Genomic DNA, 25960 nt, shown 5'->3' with positions numbered 1-25960 from the left:
TGGTCACCAGGGGCAGATGTTGCACACAACCAAGTCCATTTAGGTGTAAGAAAATATATTGATTGGTGACTTAATTGCTCGCAGACTCACCCAAAGAAAGTATAATTACTTTTGGGGAAAATTTATTGGTTTATTTTGATGTTAAAGGAATTTGGTGTTATAGTTTTGTTAGTGTTGTGTTAGAGTAGCTTAGGTAAGTACTGTACCACGTGTTGTTAGTCTAGTGGGGGAACAGGTTTTAGGGAGATGGTTGTGAGGCAAGGGGTGTGGTGGTGCCGGCTGGTGGTAGGGAGGGAGGGTGTGAGCCAGCGCGTCGACAAGGTTCTGGAGCCCCGCGCTGCTTAGTGTGACTGTGACCGTCGACCCGTATGTACCAGCGGGCGGCGCTCACCAGGTAGTTGTGTGTGGCTTGTGACAACGGCCGAGTTCTTTTGTGGTCGTCTCACCCCCCTGTGGGTTTAAGGATAACCAAAGCTTTCTTGCCTCATCACACAGGCAGATGGCCACATTTGGAATCAATAGACAAAATAAAGCAGAAAGATATTAAAACATTTGCAGGAAAAAGTTGTGATTATGCCACGACGGATATTATGTCTAGTGACCAGTGTGTGTGTGTGTATGTCGAGGGTTTCCTGTGATTTTATAGCCAGTGTTTGTGTGTGTAAGTGTGTACACTGGCCTAAGGTTGCCTCTGCAGTGTATACTTGCTGTAAGCACAGTAACCTATAGTGTGTACGTGTTGGCTGTCCCGACCAGTGAGATTATCACTTATCAATATGTAAGTGATTATTTAGGGAAGCACAACACTAAGTTTCGTGTTCATATACAGTACCTGATAACCTGGTGTTATCTGTGAGCCGTATTGTTTGAGTATATCAGAATGGAAGCAGTGATCATACCGAGCCTTATTGTTTATCCACCTGCTGTTGACCAGTGCAGATGAGAAAATACGTTTAAAATTAAAATAATTGTTGAGAGTGAGAAGAGGTTAGCCGGGCGGTGAGTGCAGTGTCCACACACACACTCACCAAGAGGGAGGTGCGCGGTATGTTGTAGCAACAGGTAAGACGACGACACTCACACACTCCCGGGAAGATGGTAAACCACCTCTACCTTGTTGTGAGGCCGAGACATACCTCCCTGATGGCCTCAGACACTGTTAAAAGGGAGTATATTTTAACAGTTTACCGTCGTGTGTATGAGGAAGGTCTATAATCGTTATTGGTGGAGGTGAGGCAGACACCACCACAGTCGCCTGGAGGTCCACAGTGAGTCAGTGGAGGATCCTCACACCCACCTCTTATATGGACGATAATTATAGTACACGTTGATCTGTTTTGTTTACGTCTTGTGTTGTGATATATGAGTGTGAGTAGAGTAACACTGTGCAGGTGTGTGGACGACCGTAGTAACGTGTTGACTGACGTAAGAGAGGAGTGCCTATGTATTATAAAGTGTCTTGTATAGTAACATTACCGGGGAGAAGGTCACTCTTGTGTGGGCGACCCCAGGTGTTAACGTAGGGTGTGAGAGGAGCAGTGAGGGAGAGGAGTGCAATCCGCGGGTGTGTGTGTAGTGGCGGCAGCAGCGGCAGGTCCGTCGTTGCAGGCTGTCGGTCACAGACAACCTGTACGTGCCCGCACCGACCCCGCTATAGCGTTCACACCCCTCCTTCCTCTCCTGGCTACTCTCTCCCTCGTCGCCAGTCAGCCCTCACTAGAAAGTTTACTATGGTATTTCCCCCCCCCCGATAAGATCGACCCTGTGAGCTGCTACCAATTATTTTTTTCTTTTTTATTAGTAATGTAATAAAGTTTAGAATGCTGTAACAGTGTTAATGTTATCACCAGTGTTTAGGGACAGACTAGTATGGTGAACGGGGATAAGTTATCTCCATTACGTCCTGTCTCTACGATTCTCAGAAAGGGTGGAATAACTGGTGTCGTGGCATGGAGATGTTTTGCTTTTTGCTTTTCACTTAAAATGGTTTGTTGGTCCAAATTTAAACCAGTTTTTCATGGTGTTGTGAGTCGTATGTACGGGGTGACCTATTTCTTACGTGAGGTGGGGGGGGGGTGCTGGGCTGGGTGTAAGGGTACGTGTCAGAGGTTCACAGATGACCACATACTGGTTTAATGTGTTTGGGTGTAAAGAAATCGATTATAGGGTGTACACTGGCACACACACACACAGACAGTATCCTGCTACCTTTTAACTCCACAAATAAGCACTTAAATAATGTTAAAGGTGTATAATATAACCTGATTATCGGGGTCACGCTGCAGCCTATAAGTGATATGCTAAACAAACGCTTCTCCACCTGCTCACAAACTGTATTGGTTTGTGGTAAATACACAGAAGACGCTTAAGGTGCAGACGTTTTCTCGGTAAAGGATGAAGGAACTATTGATCTCAAGCTTCCACGACAGTATATATATTGAGTGAGGGAATTATTGACGCCAGAATGCCATCAGTGACGGTGAAGGTCAGTTGGTTGGGTGTCTAACGAAGGGATTTTTACCGACACCGTTTCTCTCGTCTTGAATTGATGGATATGTTACAACACTGTGTTATGATGATTGATGCCATGACGTAAAACATTGTTATTTTATCAGAAGGCATAATTATGAACTTTTATCATTCCCCGTTTCAAATATATTACGTTTCTGAATAAAGATAATTTTACTCAACCGTGTGGCTACAACACTGTAGTCTTGTAGAGTTACAGATGGAGGGTAGATTGACAGGGTGAAACTTGTGCTGCTCCTGTGTGATGTTTGTGTACTGTTTCCATTGATTACATCCCATTTGGGCGATCGTCTGTTTTATGTGTTTTAACCTAACCTGATCATTTAACTAAGATGGTCAAAATCGCACTACACAGCCGATGGTCCACGTGGGATGACACCTTTCATGTATCTACGCTTGGTGTTGTTTGTTGACACGAGGGAAGCGTAAACACAACTACGAGAAGCAGTAGTGGCGGCGTTTTTATTCCTGGCAGGTAGAGAGATGCATTGAGGACGACCTGCTGGCTGTAAACGCCCTAGATGACCACACACTCCCCCACACTGTGCCCTCCTCCCGATACGGTGAGATGACCTGTGGGCCACGGTTAGGTTAAGTTAGGTTAGGTTGTGTTAGGTAAAGTCAGGTTATATTAGGTTAGGTTAAGTTATGTTGGGTACCTGCACCTGTACTTGTTCTGGGGCCACATTCTTTCACGGAATCACCGGAGAAAAAAAAGAACCTTGCTGATTGGATTAACCTTCTTAAACTAAATAACTCACCTAACTAGTGATTAGAGAATTCATGGAAGTTACTCACCTAAATCCTAACAAAAAAGATGGCGTCGAAGTAGCGTATATACTGTAGAGTCAGAGTGTACACAACTAGATGCATTCTTATACCCTGTTGGAGTGGCAGGTGGTGGTAGGGGGGGGGGTAATGACGTATAGTTCAAGTATTATTGTAACTCAGGTATAATATGAAGATCGTGAGCACCCATATGTAACTCAGCTGGTGCAGGTGGCAAGCAATAGACGATCCGTTCTAAAATTTTCAATATCCTTTCGGTGTGAAGATATTTCTCCCAAACTGGTGGGGATAATGCTTGCAGTTACGTGAGTCTCTTGAGTAATATCGACGCCATTTTACTCGTAACTTTAATAACCTGGTTTGATATTTTCTCACATCTTCCACTACAGGAGGAAAAGTCCGCATATCTGTACGAGTCTTTTAAGAATCGGGTCGCTGGGGTTTTTATTGTGAGATACAGTGGAACCTCCATATAACGAACATCAATTGAACGGAAAAACCTCTTTATGTACAGTCTGTTAGAAGGACGTTTCACATATAACGGACAACCCTTTTTATATAGTCCGTTAGAAGGAACGTTTGTAACGGACTACCCTCTCATAGAGTTCATTAGTAGGAAGTTCATTATTTAACGGACTTTGATTTAACGGACTAACCTCCCACACATATAGTCCGTTAAATAAGAGGCTTCACTATAGTATCAATTCCTTCCCTATCTCGAGGTCTCTGTTTCCCTCGGTCCAACTCCTGGCAAAGAGTTGGGGCGGAAGACCAGATAGTTGATAGACAAGAGCCAAGGCAGGTACAAGGTGAAGTAGTTGAGGGGTGTACCGGTACTACTGTTTACACGGGGTAGCGAGGTGTGGCGGTGTATCCTGTCTTCTTGGGAATGGTAAACACGACAGCGGAGTGCGTGTGTGTAACTGGCTGAAGCGCGTGAGGTATTTAGGGCAGGTTTCTAAGCGTTTTGCGTTGCGTTGGTTTTAAGCTGTGATGTCATGGCAGAATGTAAGAAAACTTTCCCTGATACACAAGAGAAAGTTTTATTTAGAGAGAGGGGAGATAGAGAAAGGCGAGCACATCAATTATTGTTGGCTTTAAATGCACATGTGAAAATGATTATACCTGACGTGTAATGTTAAAGCAGGTAAGTAGTTTACATTTGTGATTACAGCTGAGAAAAATGAATCGACTGAACTCTGGGGGGGTACTCTCTTCCTCTCAACTGAGATTCTTAAGTAGTGAAGATGATGTTTACCTCAATCACCATCCAATAACACACAGTGATTTAATTAAGCACCTTGATGATTAAGAAGTACACGTGGACAAATATCAGCTGTGAATCACTCGACAACCTTGGCAAATTCCAGCGAGGCTCTGACAATTGATCCATCTCTAATAAAAACAATGTCATTCTTTTTCGTGATTACATTTGTTCAAGGTTATCACACTCATAACCTCCCAATTGTTTTTGTCCAGCTGAATGTTTTGTGTGTGTTAGTTCTGAAGAAGAGAAAATGTTTTGGATGATGGAGGGGAAAAATATTGATAGCTAATTACTGTTGGGTTAAAATGTCAAGGTAGGTGTGTGTGTGTGTGTGTGCGCGTGTGTGTGTGCGTGTTACATTTTTCAGACATACCTCAACTATTTTACATGCTATTACTCACTTAACATATGTAAATAGACAGATGGGCAGGAACAACTTCTCTCATAACTCGGTTGAGAATTTTGTATACGTGGCATAATAAAAAGTTTTGGGCCTGACGCGGCGAGATATTAGAGTGGCCTTGAGTGACGTGTAGGGAGGAGCCTTGAGTGACGTGTAGGGAGGAGCCTTGAGTTACGTGTAGGGAGGAGAGTAAGGTAAGATTTTGGCCTGTGTTAATGAGGTAAGGTGACGGGATGTTTTCTTAATCTTCTTGTTTATCTTCTTCTACTTCTTAAAAACAGAGTAGATTGAAATGTTATGTTCATGGGACACAGCGAGAGGAGGCGGGGGAGACAAAAGCTAAGACTGAGGAACACCTGAGAGAGAGGCTGAGGAAGACAAAAGGACTCGTGGCTGAGACAGATTCGTAAGGCCGACCCCTCTGGGTGTGGGGGGGGGGGGTGTATACTTAGCACTGTAATATATTTCTCAAAACAGGTGTTAAAAAGTCTCTCAGGTATTTGTCAGGTGTGTTGTATAGTGTGCATTAATTACTATAGTTTTCCTCACCACCCACCTGCCCACCCTGACTCGCCCTCCTACCCACCCCGACTCGCCCTCCTTCCCACCCAACACACCCATCCCCACTCTACCCCCACTTACCCACCCAACCCACCACTGATTTATACCCGTTGTTAGGGCTCAGGTCTAGGGCCATCAGTGTGATTTAAGGGCCCTCACTCTCACTGGGACCTCGAGCCGTGGACCTGTTAGTCTAAGAGTCCGGGAACAACAAGGACCTGCCTATAGAAGAACATTAGAAGCAACTGCAGAAGAATGAAAGAATAAACTGGGGAAGAAGAGGCAATGGGTAAATGGATGGTTTAAGAAACATTTGTCTATTAAGAACAAATTCTGTTGGCGTACAAGGAAGAGATTTTAGTATTATATTTATTGTTGATTGTGTTATGTGGGCAGTAAAGGTACATAGACGGTTATAACAAAGAGAAAAAGACACATTAAAGACCCACTCCGTACAATTTAAAGGTCCATTCCCTAAGATTTAAAGACCCGTCCCCTAGAATTTAAAGATCCACTTACTAAAATTTAAAATTCCACTCACTATAACTAAAGAGCCAACCCTAAGACTTAAAGCCAGACGTTAACTTCACCAGACTGTACCCCAATTGGCCATCTGTCAAGAGCCATCAGGTGTGTGATGAGATCAGCTCCCGAGACCCTCCACCTTTACCTCATTACCACCTACCTGAGTTTCACCTCATTACCAGAGACTCCTACTTTACCTGGAGTTTGTACCTCACTAGCAGGTCAACTGGAGGAGGTGGTGACGGGGAGGAGTGGAGGTCTGGTGTAGGGGAGGGTTGGGGGAGAGGAGGGTATGGGGGTGGGGGGGGGTTGTTGTTACCCGTGGGATGTGTGCAGGTGTTGTGGCCCCAGGGGAAGGTGTGCTCGTTTTCCACCTTCAGGTTCTCCCTCAGGTAAGTACTCATGTAAATATTAAACTCCTGGGTATGTGATGAAGAAAAAGGTGTGTGGGTGGAAAGGGAAAGGGAGGGGGAGGTGCTGTGAGGGAGGGGGGAGGTACTGTGAGGGGGCTACTTTCTCCCTCTAAACTGAGATTCTTAATTAGTGAAGATGATGTAGTACTTTCCTTCGGTTCAGTTAAGTAAGATGTTGTGTGACGCTGATTTTTGGCTTAATAGTTTAGGAGGTGTAGGTTAGTGTTAGGGTGGTTAATCTTCAGGTGATACTAGGTGGGGTGGAGATTCTTAATGTGATCGTAAACAAAAAACTTAGTAATTTAAGAAAGGAATAAAACTACTCAATCCATTTAATTTGTCCATAAGAGTTTTTATTCGGTGATGTAAACTGTGTGGCGGCAGTTGTGTGGTAGAGTCCTTGGTGGTGACAGGTAACTGCAAGATCTTTATTGTGGTAGAATTTGTCTTTCCTCAGTTCATGTGATGCAGTCGACTTAGTAATTCCATGACACTGTAGCAGTTAGTTTAGGTTAGGCTATGTGATGTTACGTTATGTTGGGTTGCTGTAGGTTAGGTTTTGATATCACTGCGCTTGGCCAGAAAATCTTCAGCACGCCTCGCCGGTGTACAGAGGCTTACGTAAAGAGAAGAGAGGTGAGTGTGGTGGTGGTGGTGTGTGTGGGTGGGTTGAAGGCCAGGGTCAACAGCGTGGGTCAGGGCTGGTCACGGCTCGCGGCGCTCTCCTAGGTCACTCACTCTCCTCCTCACCATTATTTCTCTCTCATCACCTCACCTCCCTCATCTTCTACCTCACCACTACACGCATTACCACGCAGTCTGAGGGCGTGGCGGTGTTGGTGGTGGGGGCGGTGGTAGTGAGGTGAGGGTGGGAGGCAGTGGTGGGCTGAGGGTCGGGTTACCTCGCACACGACCCTGCAGGTGTCGCCCCGCCCAGCCCAGTCCTTGGTCTCCATCGTCTGTAGTAAGCAACATACTACAGGTGCCCGGCCCTTCATGAGTGTCCTGGACCAGTGTTTATATTATAGGTATTATACTGTGTATGTTTACGTCAGTAGTGCATCAGAACAACAAACATCACCTGAATAATCTCCACCCCAGCTTATATCATCTAAAGATTAACCAACCTAACGCTATTGAAGGGATCAGGTTAGTCTAGGTAGATTAATCTTTAGGTGAAATAAGCTGGGGTGCACATTCTTCAGGTGATCCCAACAATACGGGTTTTTAACGATGAAATTAAGGGTAATGAAATTTACTCACCTTAAATATTTGAAGTGAGTAAACAACAAGTCTACGGGCGGCTGGCGGTGTGTGGCCATGGATGAGTGGAGCTGGATGACGGTGTGTGGCCATGGATGAGTGGAGCTGGATGACGGTGTGTGGCCATGGATGAGTGGAAGCTGGATGACGGTGTGTGGTCATGGGTGAGTGGAGGCTGGATGACGGTGTGTGGCCATGGATGAGTGGAAGCTGGATGACGGTGTGTGGCCATGGATGAGTGGAAGCTGTTTATAGTGCAGTAGATTGAGGTGTTTGGTTACCTGCTGAGGTCGGCTGTGGTTTTGTTTACATTTGTGTTCTCTTGTAACCTGAGGACACATCTTGTTATCATACCCAAACAATATGTAACGTTAGAGTCTTATATGTCCATTTCTTTATTCCGAAACATCATACCCAAGTACAGTGATTCTTACAGTGTAGCGGCGTCAACATGGTGCATTAACCTGTGGTCCCGTCAGTATGGTGCATTAACCCGCGGCAGCATAGATATGGTTCATGCCTCTCACAACAGTCGCTACATTTGGGTTTCCGGAGGAAAGTTTCGGTTTGTTTACTGAGCAAAGAGAAACGAGAGACATTCCTTATAGAACCTTCCTGCAGACAGTGTGTGTGTGTGTGTGTGTGTGTGTGTGTGTGTGTGTGTGTGTGTGTGTGTGTGTGTGTTGACGGCACATGAAGAACTGTGCTCCTGCTGGGGGTACACTGCAGGGCGGCGGTAAATATGTAGACTACATAGTAATAATAATGTTGATCATAATGCAGTGGGTCTCAGACACATTATAAATGACTTTTAAGTTATAAAACCACAACAATCATATGATCACATTACTCGTTTGTGAGTTTAATAAATGGTATAAAGATGAACAGGGAGGCAGTGTGGTGGCTCCCTTGGTAACATCATCACCTGCCTGTCATTCTTATTTCACCCCCGAGGAGACGCTGCTCTGTGTGTGTGTGTGATCCTCTCTCCCTCCCAGCTGCCCCTTTAACCCCTTCAGTGCTGGTGTAATTACTAACATTGTTTCGCTCGTAAAGACTTTAGTTGTTGAAGCGCTGTAATAACATTATAACATTAACGGCTGGTGACAGGGCTTGGGGGTGTATGGTGAGGGGTTCTTGTGAGCAGACAGTAGTGGTGAGGGTGTTTGGTGACAAGGTCAAGAGGTGAGTCGACCAGTGACCTTCCGAGTTGTCAAACACGTCTCAGTCTGGTTCAGATGGCAGTCCCACTCACCTTAATCATGATAATTGTAATAATACATGTTAAAGATGATACGAATAATAATAATGCGATGGTAGTGGAAGAAATATTAGATTGGAATTAATAATAATAAAATTATTGTTTTTTATTATTATTATTTATTGTTGTTATTATTATTATTATTTATTGTTGTTGTTGTTGTTGTTATTATTATTATTATTATTATTATTATAGTACAATAGCATCTCTAGGTTGACTATAACTCATCATTAACCGGGCACCTGGCAGGAAAGGTAAAGCTCGCTCATACATTTTGAGAATTTATGCAGGTGCGGCCGTCATTAATTCTGATTAAATCCCTAAAACTGGAGCCAAGAATTCTCAGAGGATCTTAAGTTAAAATCTCGGAGCAACTGCAGATGTGAGGAGGCCTCTACTTACCCCCTCACCTCTTACGATACTCTGGAAATAGACGATAGTTCTATTAATGATCGTAAGTCCGAATAGTCTTGCAGGATGGAGATGGGAGAGCGCTTCTTACTGCCTCTCGTAAGGTCGGTGAGTGGACGTTTGGGCCACGGTTAGGTTAGGTTAGGTTAGGGGTTGGTTAGGTTAGGTTTGGTTTGGTTATCTTATGTTAGGGGTTGGTTAGGTTAGATTTGGTTATGTTTGGTTAGGTCAGGTCCTAACCACCTTGTCTAACTGATCTTTACACGTATATCCTTCCATTATTCTGTTCCCTGTACACTACTCTACTCCCCTCACAACCCTGATTCTGTCTCTCACCCTTAAAGCCACTATATCCTGCCCTTAAAGCCACTATATCCCGCCCTTAAAGCCACTATATCCTGCCCTTAAAGCCACTATACCCAGGCTGGCTCGACACCTCGCTCAAGTGCTGTCCAGTTAACGTGAAAAATATTCCCGTATACCGTTTTCACCCGTGTTGACCCCGCCATAAGTGAGGCGGTCAGGTGTGTTGTACCAGCCGTAGTTGTTGATGGGAAGACGTTAATGAACCCAAGATGACAACGATGAGGCTTAATAGTTAAAAGATGGGCTCAGTTGATAATTATGGAGGGGGTGTTGTTATGGGTGAAGTTTGCGTGAGAGAATGTTTGTTTGTTGACGGTTACAGGTCAACAGATGCATCTTGAGGCGCCTAATGGTTTGCTTTGGTTATAGATAATTAAAGGTTGTGGATTATTATGGTGTGTATAATTATGGTCATGTCTTGGTTATAGATTATTGTGTTTATATAATTATGGTCTCGTGTTTCCAGATGATTTCACAAACTGTTTTGGTGTGTGTGTGTGTGTGTGTGTGGGGATATTTCTACTTTAAGTTTGAGGTTCTTTCCTGTTGCTCCCATCATCACAACCTTCTTGCACTTTTTCCTCATTATTTTTTCCTTTTTTTCCCCTCTTTGTCATTTTAGTTTTTGAGATTCTCATTTTACACCTTTCTCTTCCCTGCCCCCCCCCCTTTCCTCTCCCCTGCCCTCCCCCCTCCTGCCCTCCTCCTCTCCCCCTTTCTCTCCACACACATACATTGGAGAGGAGGATAGATAGAGATGGGTGGTCTGTGGAAGTGTCCTTGAAATGCGTGAATTTGGATGGTTAAATTCGACTCTCTCTCTCTCATTAACTTTCATTTTATCTTCTTTCCTTCTCCTCTGTTCCCTCCTTTTACTCACTGCAATTTTTTAATTCAGTTTATTATTATTATTCCTCCTTGGGGTAAGTTTTTCCTTTCTCCCCGCCGGCTTCGTCTTCCTCTCGCTCCTTTGATGACAAGAATGTACCCAAACTTTCACCACAACTTTACCACTAAAAAAAGTTGTTTTAGAATTATATTATGGGGTAGAGTGCACCGCGGGTACCATGAGTTATATTGAGCATGAGGTCGTGTAATAATAATAATAATTAACGGTTAATTGAAAGAGTATGGCACCCGGAAGGCTGAAAATATACAACAATATATATACAACAATTCGCTTACGAGGGATCTTGGGTGGAAGCAGGAGCTGGTGTCGAGGATGGTGCAGAAGTTTCTCAGCAAATTTTCAGATGAGGTCGTGGTGATGGTCAGAGAGAGCCGAGAGGGTCAGTGTGTTGAGCGCTTCTTGATATGTGGAGTAGGAAGGGGAGAGAATAATCTTGCATGCCCTCTTCTGCACTTTTTCTAGGTGTTTACGTTATGTGGCATTTAGGGAGGAAGACCAGGTGGGGGAGACATAGGTGGGCTTGGGAAGTATGAATGTTGAGTAAACACTGAGGAGCTAGGGTGCAGGAACTCCGAGGGGCTTCAGTCGGCGGAGGAGGTGGAGACGAAAACTGGAGGATTTGACAACTTCACTGACGTGTGTGTGTGTGTTCCGTTATAGTACTGTGCTTCGTTAAATACTAAATTCCGTTATATACGAAGCTCCGGTATATACTGTACTGGGCTCTGTTCATTACTGTCCTTTATTCCAAGTTTTATTTATTTACTAAAGTTTATATATTGTGTATTGAGAATATTGTGGACCCAATACACTCGTGTTTCCTATACAGACATAACACGGGGCTGCGAGAGGTTATGTTGTGTTTGTATCTAAAAATATATAAGGTTTACGTAACAGCTTGTGCCAGTTTACATACACGCTTGTAATTCTAACTTGTTATTATGGCGGAGTTGTGTTTTGTGAGCTGATAAAGTGTTTTAATTCCGTTAATGTAAATACTGTTTTTTTTTAGTTTTTATTGGATCGTTATTATTTTTTGGAATAAATAATGTGTTTTTTTGTAATTTCGTTAATGTAAATGTTCGGTTTTATAGTTTCAGATAAAAATAAAAAAGTACTTAAGGTTTATTTGACGACCTTCTACACTTATACACTGTACACTGTGCTTGTAAATGCAGTTTATATAATGGTTATTGTTGAAGCGCTATGGAAAGTGTGTGTTGACTGTACGGTTAGGTTTCTGTCTAGTGATTTTTTAAGGCAGGATAGTGTGAATAATTTAAGGCAGGATAGTATGAATAATTAAAGGTTCAACGTTACCAGTAAGGAGTCTGTGTGTAGTGAAGAGCTGGTAACTGAGGGAGGGGGGGGGGGAAGCGTCGGCCCGTAACATGCAGGGCGTTACGCATCCCGTCTTGTAACGTCGTCAGCTCTCAGGGATGCGTTAAGGCCGTTATGAAGACACTTTTGAGGGGGGGGTGTGACGTGGTGCGTTACAGTGTCTGGTGCGTTACAGTGTCTGGTGTGTTACAGTGTCTCAGGATCGTTACAGTGTCAGATATGTAGTTATGTTAAAGGAGAGAAAGAGTGTCCAATGTGTGTGTAGCGACTAAAAATATTATTATACCCAGGTGTCCCGAAAGGTGTATGGGGGGTGAAGGCACTACAGGTGTGTGTGTGTGTGAGAGAGGAGGTGGAGGAGGGTCACAAGTCACAGGTGAAGGTGGATCATGGCCGGTATTACCTGTATAATGATGGTAGATTTTATGGCTGGGGGAGAGAGGGGGGGGGGGGAGGGAGGGATGGGGAATAAGAAGGTGGGTGGGGAGGCTGAATGGATACAACACGCGCTTTCTGTTCTAAGATTTGGTAGTTCGATCCCCGGGGCACTTCCATAGTCCATCCAGCTGTAAATGGATTCGTTGTAGTGGAGGAATTGAATGATTGGTTGAGTGTAGTTCCAGCCTTATGTCCTCCCGGGGTACTGAAGGCTTTAGTATACTGACCGGGATAATGGGACCCTCTTTATTCTTCTTTTGTACATGAAGAATAACACTGTTCCTTCGTTGTCAATACTCGCTGTACAAATATATATGTGTGTGTGTGTGTGTGTGTCCTTGGGGTGGGGAGAATAATAGCTTCACCTGGTAGTCAGTAATCAGGGAACAATGACGAGAAGGTCCTCCTTTTGTCAGTGGTAAAGTAAAAGCTAAACTCTCCTACTCTGATTATGTGTAGGTGGAGGAAAACACACACACACACACACACACACACACACACACACACACACACACACACACACACACACACACACACACACACACACACACACACACAAGATCACCACATTCTTACATGGCCCAAAGTAGTTCAACAAGTGAAGTTTATTTCTTTTCTGGTACTTAGGAGCCGAAAGTGTGGGCCAACGACCCCATCCTGGAGACAGATGGAGGAGGGCGAGAGGGGAAGTGTAGGTGGCGAAAGGGGAGGTGGAGGGGGCGAGAGGGGAGGTGGAGGTGGCGAGAGGGGAGGGAATTCTGCATCGCCTTGGACATGGGATGAAGTTTTCGCTGGAAGTTACTATGCGCAACCAGAGAGTGAAGGAACATTTGTGTGCGTGTGTGATGGCAGTCAAATAGTGAGTTCGGTAGTGCGTGATGTGCGGTCGTCATTAGAGTGTGTTATGAACAGTGTGCGTTGTGGTCATCTGAGGGTGAGGGGGTTCTTTCGCAATACTGTACTCCGAAAAGGTGAGCTGAGGAGGGTGTTGAGCCGTCCTTTGTGAGCGTGGTGGAGCATGAGGTGTTGTCATGAGCGTGGTGGAGCATGAGGTGTTGTCATGAGCGTGGTGGAGCATGAGGTGTTGTCATGGGCGTGGTGGAGCGTGAAGTGTTGTCATGAGCGTGGTGTGGGGTAATCAGGAGCGTGTGGTGACGACCTCCTACCATAGTACTGCCCGGAATCGATGGCTCTCTCTCTCTCTCTCTCTCTCTCTCTCTCTCTCTCTCTCTCTCTCTCTCCTCTCCTCTCTCTCTCTCTCTCTCTCTCTCTCTCTCTCATTTGGCGGAGACATGCCTGAAGCACACACACACACGCTCACACACACACACACACACACACACACACACACACACACACACACCTGGCTGATCTACTGGGTGTGAGGATTGTGATTAATTTGTGGTTATTAGCGTTCCGGTGCTGGCGTTGGGTCTATCTGAGGAGAGAGAGAGAAATATTGTTTAGTGTGTGTGTGTGTGTGTGTGTGTGTGTGTGTGTGTGTGTACAGTTTTGTAATTTATGGTGGTAGAAAGGTGTTGGTAGTGGTGGCAGGGAGGGTGAGTTAGATGGTGTCACTATAAGCCTCGCAGGTACACCTAAAGAAGATTGGTGGGTGTTTAAGCCTAATGAGGAAAGGGGTGTAGGTGTCCTCTAGTGTGTGAGTGTAAACGATCAGGTGTTGTGAGAGAGAGAGACGGACGATTGGTTGACGTGAATTAATGAGATGGAGAGAAAGACGTGAATTAATGAGATAGGGAGGAGTGAGAGGGTGGGGGGAGATAGTCGCGTTAGGAGACTGTGTTCTCCTCGACCAGTAGTCACTATCGCTGTGGCCTTTGTGTGTGTGTGTGTGTGTGTGTGTGTATTAGTAACGCTCTCCGGGTGTATGTGTGTCGTGACAGTTTCCAGCTTGTTATAGAGGCGTGAAATATATTGTGTGGTGACGTGTGAACCAGTGTACCCTTAATGGACGTGTGAGAGAATGACAGTGTGACTTAGTTTATTTTTGTCATAAGTCCGTGAAATTTGTTCTCTCTCTCTCTCTCTCTCTCTCTCTCAGTAATATTAATCTTTCTTTTGGCTGTTATCCTGTATATAATCTTTGCGGCGTAAGCCTATCAAAACATCTTTATTATTATTTACACATTTATTATAATTTACATACTATTTATAGTTTTATTTTCATGTTTATTATTATTTACAACTATATTGTTATTAATTTCTACGTATGTGATGTTGTCTGTGAGGGAGGACCTTGGCGGCGGGCGACACCTGTACACCATTGTCTGTGACTCACCTGGGGGGCAGGTTGGGAGGAGGGAATTGGGGGAAGAGGGTGGGTTAGGGGAGGAGGAGGAGGAAGGGGAGAACAGAGATTTAGGAGAGAGAAGGAAGCAGGGAGTAGGAGGAGAGAGAAAAGGAGGTGAAGAGATGGAAGGAGGGGGGAGAGAGGTGTAGAGATGGAAGGAGGGAGAGAGAGGTGTAGAGATCGAAGAAGGAGGGAGAGAGGTGTAGAGATGGAAGGAGGGGGAGAGAGGTGTAGAGATGGAAGAAGGGGGAGAGGTGTGTGAGAGATGGAAGGAGGAGAGGTGGAAGATGGAAGGAGGGAGAGGTGAAGATGGAAGAAGGGGGGAGAGGGTGTAGAGATGGAAGAAGGGGGAGAGAGGTGTAGAGGTGGAAGAAGGGGGGAGAGAGGTGTAGAGATGGAAGAAGGGGCAGAGAGGTGTAGAGATGGAAGAAGGGGGAGAGGTGGAGAGATGGAAGGAGGGAGAGAGGTGTAGAGATGGAAGAAGGGGGGAGAGAGGTGTAGAGATGGAAGAAGGGGAGAGGTGTAGAGGGGAGAGGTGTAGAGATGGAAGAAGAGGGGAGAGAGGTGTAGAGATGGAAGAAGGGAGAGAGGTGTAGAGATGGAAGAAGGGGGAGAGAGGTGTAGAGATGGAAGAAGGGGGAGAGAGAGGTGTAGAGATGGAAGAAGGGGAGAGAGGTGTGAGATGGAAGGAGGGAGAGAGGTGTAGAGATGGAAGAAGGGGGAGAGAGGTGTAGGAATGGAAGAAGGAGAGGTGGAGAGATGGAAGGAGGGAGAGAGGTGTGAGATGGAAGAAGGGGAGAGAGGTGTAGAGATGGAAGAAGGGGAGAGGTGTAGAGATGGAAGAAGAGAGGTGAGGAGGATGGAAGAAGGGGAGAGAGGTGTAGGAATGGAAGAAGGGGGAGAGGTGTAGAGGGGGAGAGAGGTGTAGAGATGGAAGAAGGGGGGAGAGGTGTAGAGATGGAAGAAGGAGGGAGAGGTGTAGAGATGGAATAAGGAAGGAGGGGGAGAGAGGTGTAGAGATGGAAGGAGGGAGAGAGAGGTGTAGAGATGGAAGAGGGAGAGGTGTAGAGATGGAAGGAGGAGGGAGAGGTGTAGAGATGGAAGAAGGAGGGGAGAGAGGTTTAGAGATGGAAGGAGGGGGAGAGAGGTGTAGAGATGGAAGGAGGGGAGAGAGGTGTAGAGATGGAAGGGAGGGGGGGGAGAGAGAAGTGTAGAGATGGAAGGAGGGGAGAGAGAGTGTAGAGATGGAAGGAGGGGGGAGAGGTGAGATGGAAGAAGGAGGGGGAGAGAGAAGTGTAGAGATGAGGAAGATAGATGAAGGAAGGGGGGTAATGTCGTCATCAGGATCTATTGTTTAAGATCAACAGGACAGAATGTATCATGTACTGGAGAACGCTATCTCTACTGACGACGACAGGGAAAAATGTCTCAAGTCTTTACTTCAGAAAAGAAAACATTTAAATATTTTTTTGTATATCATTCAGACGCCAGAAAATAAAACACGTGAATTATTATTATTTTTTAAACTTCAGATTTGAGAAAAATAAAAGATAATTATTTTTGGTTGAGTTGACAAGATATAGTTTTTGTTCAGGCTGTTTTAGCGTTGTAAAATATATCAGACGCTGTGTGAATATTTTATACCTTGTTTTAATGTGGGGGAAATATTTCTCCGGCATAATTTTAAAACGTGACTTAATTTTGGGTAGAAACATTTATCCACACATAATAAATTTTAGAACCGCGATCATCGAGTTTAAAATTATCCAGACTTTATTTATATAATTTTTATACTTGTAGTAAAAATTATTTATATAGAGAATAATTTACCATAATCCGATATCCCTTTTTAACCATGACTACTTCGTGGAGTATAGAACATTCGACCTAGTTTATATACTTTCCAAAGGCTGCATTAGTGTGGCCAGACCCGCGTGTCAAAGGTCTGGTCACTGTATAAAAAAATACCCGGGTGTGGGAGCCTCTTCGATTGACGGTGATGAATGAGAAATCCCACACATGAATCAAATGTTTGGACAGTGATGAATTTTTCTTCCCTCCTTTCCTCTCCCTCCTCCTCCCTTCTCCCTCCTCCTTTGTCTCCCCACCCCCTCCTCCTCTCCCCTCCTCCCTCCCTTTCCCCTCTCTTTGTCTCCCTACCCTCCCTCCCTCTCCCCCTCCTCCTCCCTTCTCTCTTTGTCTCCCCCACCCTCCCTCCTCTCCTCCCCCCACACTGACCTTTTAGCTGAATGCTGTGACACCTCCCTCTCCCTGTCACTCCCTCTCCCCTCTCTCCACATCTCCCCCTCACTCTCCCTTTCCTCTCCCCGCAGTCCTTGTTGAGGGTCGTCAGGATGATGATGGTTTGTTGTGGTCATGTTACTGCCCTCTCTCATGGTGTTACTGCCCTCTCATGGTGTTACTGCCCTCTCGTGGTGTTACTGCCCTCTCTCATGGTGTTACTGCCCTCTCTCGTGGTGTTACTGCCCTCTCATGGTGTTACTGCCCTCTCTCATGGTGTTACTGCCCTCTCTCGTGGTGTTACTGCCCTCTCATGGTGTTACTGCCCTCTTTCATGGTGTTACTGCCCTCTCTCATGGTGTCACTGCCCTCTCTCATGGTGTCACTGCCCTCTCTCATGGTGTTACTGCCCCCTCTCATGGTGTTACTGACCCCTCTCATGATCTTATTATTGCCCTCTCCTGCTCACGTTACTGCCCTTTCATGGTCACATTGCCCCTTTATGACACATTGTTTGTGATGGTTTTTGGTCGTCATTATCCAGGTGTAATTTTTGTCAGGACCATCATTCAGCGTCCAGGTAAAACACAGTACAGGTGTTGAATGGAGGCCAGCGGTGCTTTATGGTGTGTTGGTTCTTCTTTAACACAAACATGAAACGTGGGAGAAGAAAGGTGTGTTTTATTGGTGTTTTGGTGGTGTTTTAGAATGTTTGTTGGGGAGAGAGAGAGAGAGTATGGAATGGTAAACGATAATGGTGTAGGGTGGGGGTGAAGGAGGGAGGTAGGCAGTCAGTTTATAAAATGGTATACAATGTTGATCTTAAGACTGTGTGTGTAGAGAGATGATAGAGAGGGAGGGGGAAGAGGGGTTGGCCAGGGCGGAAATCACGTGTGGGTGAGGTAGAGGCGCCAGCAGGCAGATCGTGATAATACTGATGGTCGAAGATGCTGCCGACTTGAGACCTACTGTCATCACATCCCACTAAGACTGTGTGTTATGTTGACAGTCACGTGACACTCATGAACTGGTTGGGATAAAAACAGAACCACACATCCTCACGCTAGAATGATGAGTCAGGTAATTTTTTAGGTTTTAATCACAGGTGTAGTTCTTCCCGTGTGATGCTGCCATTATAGAAACTGTATAATGCTAGATATATTTTGAGGGCAGACTTAGGTGTAGTAATTCCTCCTTCGTTTTGTTCAGGGATATAAAGACAACTACACTTAAAGGGCCTGTCTAGTAATGGCTCCAGTCTTAAAAATGGACCACAAGTTTAACTGGCTAAAGTCACAGAGGCCGCCAGTTCTAATGCTTAAATTAGGTTGGGGCCTGTTAGGACACCGGAACATTTAACTTGCAACTGTGTGGGTCAGGTAGGCAGGTACTCGAGGGAGGTGGAGGCTCACGGATGGAAAGTGGTTTATAACAATATTAGCGAGCGAGTGGGTTACGTGAGGCTGGCTGCGGTCACTCCAGGGCTCAATAAACTACCTCAACCATTCTCTCCTCCCTCTGGAAAAGACATTTACTCCAATTTTTTCATTCCACTATTTTGAATTTATTGTCCATTTCTTTTTGTGTGTGAGGTGGTAGAGAGTCTTTAGGGGAGGGGGGTATATTTTCCAGGGTATATGGAGAGCGTATTGTATAACAGTGGCGAGTCTCATATAGTCTGTACGTGACAAAAGTCTTTAATGATCTCTTGTACAGTGTGATGTGTTTATAGTGGCTTAATTATGTACCCCAGGTGGATGGTCAGAGCTCACCTGGATGGATACCTCCTCTTCCTGTTTTTACTCGTCTTCGTCCTCCTCCCCATCCTCTTCCTCTTCCCACCCATCTCGTTATCTTCCTCCTCCTCGCCAGGTAAAAGACTACTGATCCGTCCTACAGGTAACTCCAGGTGTGTGTGTGGCTGACTCGCTGTTTGGTAGGTAAAGTGCGCTCTTGAGTGGCCACAGGTGAACACTTAAGAGTACCCAGGAAGGAGGTTAAGTGTACAATACAATGATGGTTGGCCAGAAAAATACGGTGAACAGTGGGGAGGTGAGAGGGAAGGAGGAGTAGGGAAGAGGAGGAAGGGATGGAGGTAAGAGGGGGTGAGTGGGGGAGTAGTGAGATAAAAAAAGAGAGGGGGAGGAAGGAATAGAGGTGTACAAGAGGAAGGAAGGGTGGGAGTGAGAGAGGGGGAGGGAGAGAGAGGGAGAGGGTCCTACTCACCATAAACTGTTTGTATCTTTATTTTTTCTTGTTAAGTTTACACATATTGTTCATCCATTCATCACTTATATTATTGTTTTAAATTTTTTTTATTGAATTATGACTTATTTTTGTAATCTTTGGTCGCTTGTGCTTGTTTAGTTGAGGGGAGCAGCACAGGAGAGGAGAAATAATAAACGAAAGATGACAATAAAAAAGGAATATATATATATTTTGTATTGTTGTTATTACAAGTTACATATATATATATAATTCCCCTCCACCAACCACCACCCCAAAAAATTTGTGTTTGTGAATTTTGTGTGACTGTTGTGGAAAACCGTGTGTGTGTGTGTGTGTGTGTGTGTGTGTGTGTGTGTGTGTGTGTGTGTGTGTGTGTGTGTTTTGTTTTATCGTGAGTAACTTACAAGAGAGGAGGAAAAATTTGGTGGTGGGGGGAGTGTGTGGTCACGTTGCTGTCATTACATACAGTATACGTACACATAATTATTGTTTCTCTCTCTCTCTCTCTCTCTCTCTCATATCCAGAGCATAGACTGTTATTACACGTACTGTAGATTATTCCACCTGCATTCTTCACCTAATAAATGTCTGCTACGCGTATTAAACTTTCTGAGTGAGAGTGAGAGCCTGTGGGAGCCTGTGGGAGCATTAGTGTGTGGAGGGAGGAAGTATCGGAGGTGGGCGGGGCTTAGCTAGTGTAGCATGCGGTCGCTCATGATTGCGTCATTGTGAGTGGCGCCGCTCTGCCTCCTTACACAGCGGGGGACACACACACACACACACCTCAAATAAGAGCGTATAAGGAGACTTTACTCAACCAAAACCTACAGTAGTTAGAAAACCGATGAGAAGTTTTGGATTAGAAGTCCTTCCTCCTCCTCCTCCTCCTACCCCTTCCTCCTCCTACCCCCTCCTCCTCCTCACCCCTCCTCCTCCTCCTACCCCTTCCTCCTCTCCTACCCCCTCCTCCTCCTTCCCTTCCTCCTCCCCCCTCCTCGTCAGTGCCAGGTAGGGTAAGGAAGGTAGTTACCAGGTGTACCCAACCCATCATTCACACACCTGGGGATGATGGGTCGTTTAAGGAGTTACACTTAAGTCTTCAGCCACTTATGACCCACAGCTGTTGACTCGCTCTATCCTGTCCCAATCTATCCTGCCTTACTATATCCTGCCTAATTCTATCCTGCCTAATTCTATCCTGACTCACTCTATCCTGGTTGGCCTCCTTCGCGTGATAGTCTGTGGGCTGTGATCTAATTCTCCGGCTACTACTTGCTTTTTGCCCCTTTTTAAATCTAGTGTTTACTGTTACTAAACTCTCTCTCTCTCTCTCTCTCTCTCTCTCTCTCTCTCTCTCTCTCTCTCTCTCTCTCTCTCTCTCTCTCTCTCGCGAATTAAAGCGACACCTCACCCACCACTATAAATGGTACTTGATCAACTATGTTACTACCACAGCCAGACGTGTTAGTGGTCAGTAAACATTGCTTAGTGAGTGTTGCAGTGTCCATGGAGGCGGCTGGTGTCTGTTCTGTTCTGTTCTGTCCACAGGTAGTATTTAAGGCAGTAATCCAGTACTCTTGATTTTATTGCAAGAATCTATTGACAATATTAGTCGACTGTGGGGTGGTGAGGTAGTAGGAGTGGTGGTGGTGGCTGTGGTGGTGATAGTGGAGTGGTGGTAGTAGTAGCGAGTACGGGAAGGTCAGCTGTGTGGCCTCGTAGTCACTTAAATGTTTGGGAAAGTTTGTGTTGTTGTTTATGGGCCAGAGTTCGTGTTGACATAAATCAGCTGTTGTGTTTAGAGGCGATATTTGGAGCACCCGGCCTGACTTAATTCACCTCGTGTATCTTTGATGTGTGTGTGTGTGTTTTCCAGTGAATTCTTGGAAGTTGTGTTGGCAAATTGTACACAAATCATGGTCATAATTTGAATTTGATGACGGAGAGAATTTACGTGTGTGTGGCGTATAGTACCTTTGTGTGTACCTGTGTGAAGGGCGTTGCATGCTGTCAGTTTGGCGTGTGGGCGTATGGTTGTCATTAATGTGAGTGGTGAGGAATATTTATCTTGAATGAGCAGAAGGTGAAGTACGTGGGTGCATGTATGTATGTATGGGGGGTGATGTTACGGGTCGGAGGATGACCCTGTAGGCGCCGCTGACGCTGTTTTGTCTCAGAACATCATCCTGCCACGCCCACTTCCTCCGCCACCACTTCCACCGTCTCGTCATCTTCACGCCCACCCCCGCCCACCACCACCCTTTATTGCATTTCAAGGCTCCATTGTTTATCGTGAGCAGTCTTCGTTGTTTTCGTGTGTGTGTGTGTGTGTGTGTGTGTGTGTGTGTGTGTGTGTGTGTGTGTGTGTGTGACCTGATTTACCTTTCTCTCTTCTCCATTAAGGTGTTATAGTTGCCGTGTAATGCGGTTGTCGCCTCGGTTGATGTTGTGTTTTTCTCTTGTTGTGTCTGTGTTGTCCGCGTCTATTATCTGTCGTAGTTCACGTCTTATATTGCATACGTGACTTGGAAGTGCACGAGCAGTCAAAAGCGTCTGGTATTCTCCTCCACCCTCAGATACCTAACCTAACCTAACCTTTAACAGAGTCCCTTATACAGGGTCGTGAAGGTGGAGGGTAGTTGGCAGTGTACCAAGCGAGGCACTACGAGGTGTCTTATGGCTCTGTTTATCTGGTAACAAGTTAAGGGTCAGACTTGTGGACTGTCTCACCTCCCTCGCTGACCGACCGTGCTGTTGGCCCTCACGCGTGTGTCGGTGTCCCAGGGCGTAATATACTTATTGGGAGTCTTATTGGACATTCTCGGTGTCCAGGTTGGTGTAGTTACTTTCTCCTTAAGTGGTGCTGAAAAGAATTTATTACTTTAGTTCATATAAGCGAGTTATAGAATTTTTAAGCGCGTAGTGTAGTGTAAGTGCGGGGAGACCGGCTACTGGATCTCTCTCTCTCTCTCTCTCTCTCTCTCTCTCTCTCTCTCTCGTGAGTGGCTGGGGCGCGGCTGGAATTACACCCTCCAGGGATTACCTCTGGAGGGCTGCTGACGGGGTAGTATCCGGGAGGAGGGGGAGGCCTCAGGCTTCTGGACGTGCCAGGCCGCAGGAACGAAATAGAGCACCAGGGAGGGAACAGTGCACCACCAGGGAGGGAACAGTGCACCAGGGTGGGAACAGTGCACCAGGAAGGGAACAGTGCACCACCACGGAGGGAACAGTGCACCACCACGGAGGGAACAGTGCACCACCACGGAGGGAACAGTGCCCCACCAGGAGAGGGAACAGTGCACCACCAGGTGGGAGGGAACAGTGCACCACCAGGTGGGAGGGAACAGTGCACCATCCAGGGAGGGAACGGTGCACCACCAGGGAGGGAACAGTGCACCACCAGGGAGGGAACGGTGCACCAGGGAGGGAACAGTGCACCAGGAAGGTTGATCACACAAGCGTGCACGGGCAAGACAGTACAAGCACCACCACCTGGGCTTAATCAGCTGGGGGCCAGAGAGAGCGGGAAACAACGGATATAAATGACGTTGCAATCACACACATTGTATCATTGCTATAGCGAAACGTTCCGGTTATTGCAACGATCGGAGTATTGCAACGTTCCATTTATTGTGAAGTTCCCCCTCTACTCCCCATGTTGTCTCACCTCTACTCCCCATGTTGTCTCACCTCTCCCCATGTTGTCTCACCTCTACTCCCCATGTTGTCTCACCTCTACTCCCCATGTTGTCTCACGTCTACTCCCCATGTTGTCTCACCTCTACTCCCCATGTTGTCTCACCTCTACTCCCCATGTTGTCTCACCTCTACTCCCCATGTTGTCCTGCCTCTACTCCCCATGTTGTCTCACACCCTACTCCCCATGTTGTCTCACCTCCTACTCCCCATGTTGTCTCACCTCTACTCCCCATGTTGTCTCACCTCTACTCCCTCTACTCATGTTGTCTCACCTCTACTCCCCATGTTGTCTCACCTCTCCCCATGTTGTCTCACCTCTACTCCCCATGTTGTCTCACCTCTACTCCCCATGTTGTCTCACGTCTACTCCCCATGTTGTCTCACCTCTACTCCCCATGTTGTCTCACCTCTACTCCCCATGTTGTCTCACCTCTACTCCCCATGTTGATCGTCACAGTACACGACGACAAGAAATTCGAGAATTGCGCAAGAGGAACGGACCCTTCACATGTGGGGGGGGGGACGTAGTAATTCTCTGGGGTGAAAGCGTGACATCGATTGTGTTGGGGTGATTGTGAAGACTTGTGGAGTGTTGCTATGATTGTGTTGGTGATTGTGAAGACTTGCGGGTGTTGCTAAGATTGTGTTGGTGATTGTGAAGACTTGAGGGGTGTTGCTAAGATTGTGTTGGTGATTGTGAAGACTTGAGGGGTGTTGCTAAGATTGTGTTGGTGATTGTGAAGACTTGTGGGTGTTGCTATGATTGTGTTGTGATTGTGAAGACTTGGGGGTGTTACTAGATTGTGTTGGTGATTGAAGACTTGTGGAATTGCTAGATGTGTTGGTGATTGGAAGACTTGAGGTTGTTGCTAAGATTGTGTTAGTGATTGTAGCAAGTTCTAGGATTGTGTTGGTGATTGTGAAGACTTGAGGGGTGTTGCTAAGATTGTGTTGGTGATTGTGAAGACTTGAGGGGTGTTGCTAAGATTGTGTTGGTGATTGTGAAGACTTGAGGGGTGTTGCTAAGATTGTTTTGGTGATTGTGAAGTTCCCAGGATTGTGTTGCTGATTGTGAAGGCTTGAGTGGTTTAAGTTATCAAGCTAGTTGTTACGTTGATTATATTATATAAGACTATAATGAATGAGATGGAGGCATACTCTCTCTCTCTCTCTCTCTCTCTCTCTCTCTCTCTCATTTTTTTATCTATTTTAATCTTTTAATCTTCCATAGTCCTCTCGACCCACCCGCACCACCACCACACATGACTGCTGCCGGTCTGTACGCCTCACCTGCCTCACTCACTCGCTCTACCTGTGTGTTGCAAGGGCAGGTATACACACACACACACACACACTGGCGGACGATGGGTTAATTCCTTGAGGATTTTAAGGTGAGGTTATTGTCCTTAATTACAGGTGTTGTGGGTGAGAGTACGCATCTCACCAAGGTAGAGAGTTTCACCGTAATTCCAGCACCGTGAGGGGGTAGGGGGGGGGTATGTATAGTAGTAGATGGCCCGGCCTGGTAGATGAATCAGTCTGAACATATGGGTGGGTGAGTAGAGGCGGGGCATAATAATGGGTGGGTTAGTATCTGGGGCGGCCCTGCTGGGTGGGTGGGTGGGTTAGGTGGGGTCGAATCATGCCCACCACTTATAAACAAACAGGAGTGTTGAGGGAGGTCCAAAATGGCGTCCGATTTTTACTGAGACTCGACCTTAACTAAACACGTTCTCATTGTAACAGATGAAAATTAATAATGTCTTAAGGTTGTGAATTACTGCAGATAAATTATAGGGCGAGTGTAATGCAAGATCAGGTGTAGTGTTAAACGGTTGAGAACAATTAAATAAGTGTGTGTGTGTGTGTGTGTGTGTGTGTGTGTGTGTGTGTGTGTGTGTGTGTAGGAGGGACAGTTGGTGTAAGGGCGTCCTGGATGGTATCTTGTTATTATTATCTTCTTCATTATCTGTACTGTCCCCCAGGTGACTCTGTGTTGATGATGTTATTATTATTTTGATGTATTATTATTATTGTATTAGTAACGCGTCATTTTCTTATGCGTATCTGTGACTTGAGTTATATGCAAGGTGTTGTTGCGTAATATGTGGAAAATAGGATTATATATGTATGGTAATGCGTAACTTTCTTGTTAGTTTGAGTCGGAGGTGGAACGCGGGGTAGTGATGGGGGGGGGGTGACTCATGGTCGGGACACACCTTGTTGGAGAGACTACTGGCCGCCCCACCCCTCTTCCCCCCCACACCTGGCACACCATCTCCCTACCTCCCCTCTCCCCCCCCTCACCTGCCACACACACACCCACTGCCCCCACCACCCCCTTCATCAGGTAGGGGCCTTACTGCCAAACATCGTGATCCTGACGAAGTAAAGGTTGGTGTTAGTACAGAACCTTGACCAGGGCGGCCTTAGCAGATAGTTGTTAATGGTGGGGTTTTGGTAAATGGCTCTCACTGTGGTGGTAGTTTCGACCATGGATAGATTGTGGTGGTGGTAGCAACAGAAACGACCACACATCGCTCTCAGGCCTCTGCCCCTGTTGGATTAACTAAGAGAAGATGTTTTTTCTCTCTTCCAAAAGGATTAAAGTCAACAGTTATCTTTTTTTTTAATTTTTGCTGTGTTGGTGTTGACTGAGTTGTACTGTGGTGGAGTATAGTGGTGTTGTCTCTCTCTCTCTCTCTCTCTCTCTCTCTCTCTCTCTCTCTCTCTCGTTGTTAGACAGATACAGTAGATGGCGCTGCATGATACACACACAAGTGAGGGCGATGTTCCTCGTCTTGATGCTGCTGCCATTGTTTACCTGCTGAGACGGGGGTACGACTCACCTGTGTGTTATGGCACCTGTATGAAACTCCTGAATCACCTGTGTCTCACCTGTAACCTAACCTGCCTTTGTTAGCTGTGCGTCATCTATCACATGTGCTTCATCTATCACCTGTGTACTGCCTCTGTCACCTGTATACTGCCTGTCATCTATAC

At 45.9% G+C, this 25960-nt stretch overlaps 1 protein-coding gene across 1 annotated transcript in view; it reads left to right on the top strand.

Annotated features, from left to right (window-relative positions):
* Positions 1 to 343: 343 nt before the first annotated feature.
* LOC121878169 overlaps positions 344 to 25960 on the top strand; it is a 45912-nt gene continuing 20295 nt past the window's right edge. The window contains exon 1 of the mRNA XM_042384205.1: positions 344 to 394. The gene's annotated coding sequence lies outside the window, so the exon portion shown is untranslated. The remainder of the gene's footprint in view (positions 395 to 25960) is intronic.

Source organism: Homarus americanus, unplaced genomic scaffold (genome assembly GCF_018991925.1).
Source record: "Homarus americanus isolate GMGI-L3 unplaced genomic scaffold, GMGI_Hamer_2.0 scaffold45562, whole genome shotgun sequence".
NCBI classification, from domain to species: domain Eukaryota; kingdom Metazoa; phylum Arthropoda; class Malacostraca; order Decapoda; family Nephropidae; genus Homarus; species Homarus americanus.
Note: the sequence above shows the minus strand (reverse complement) of the source record. Positions and strands in the feature narration are given on the sequence as shown.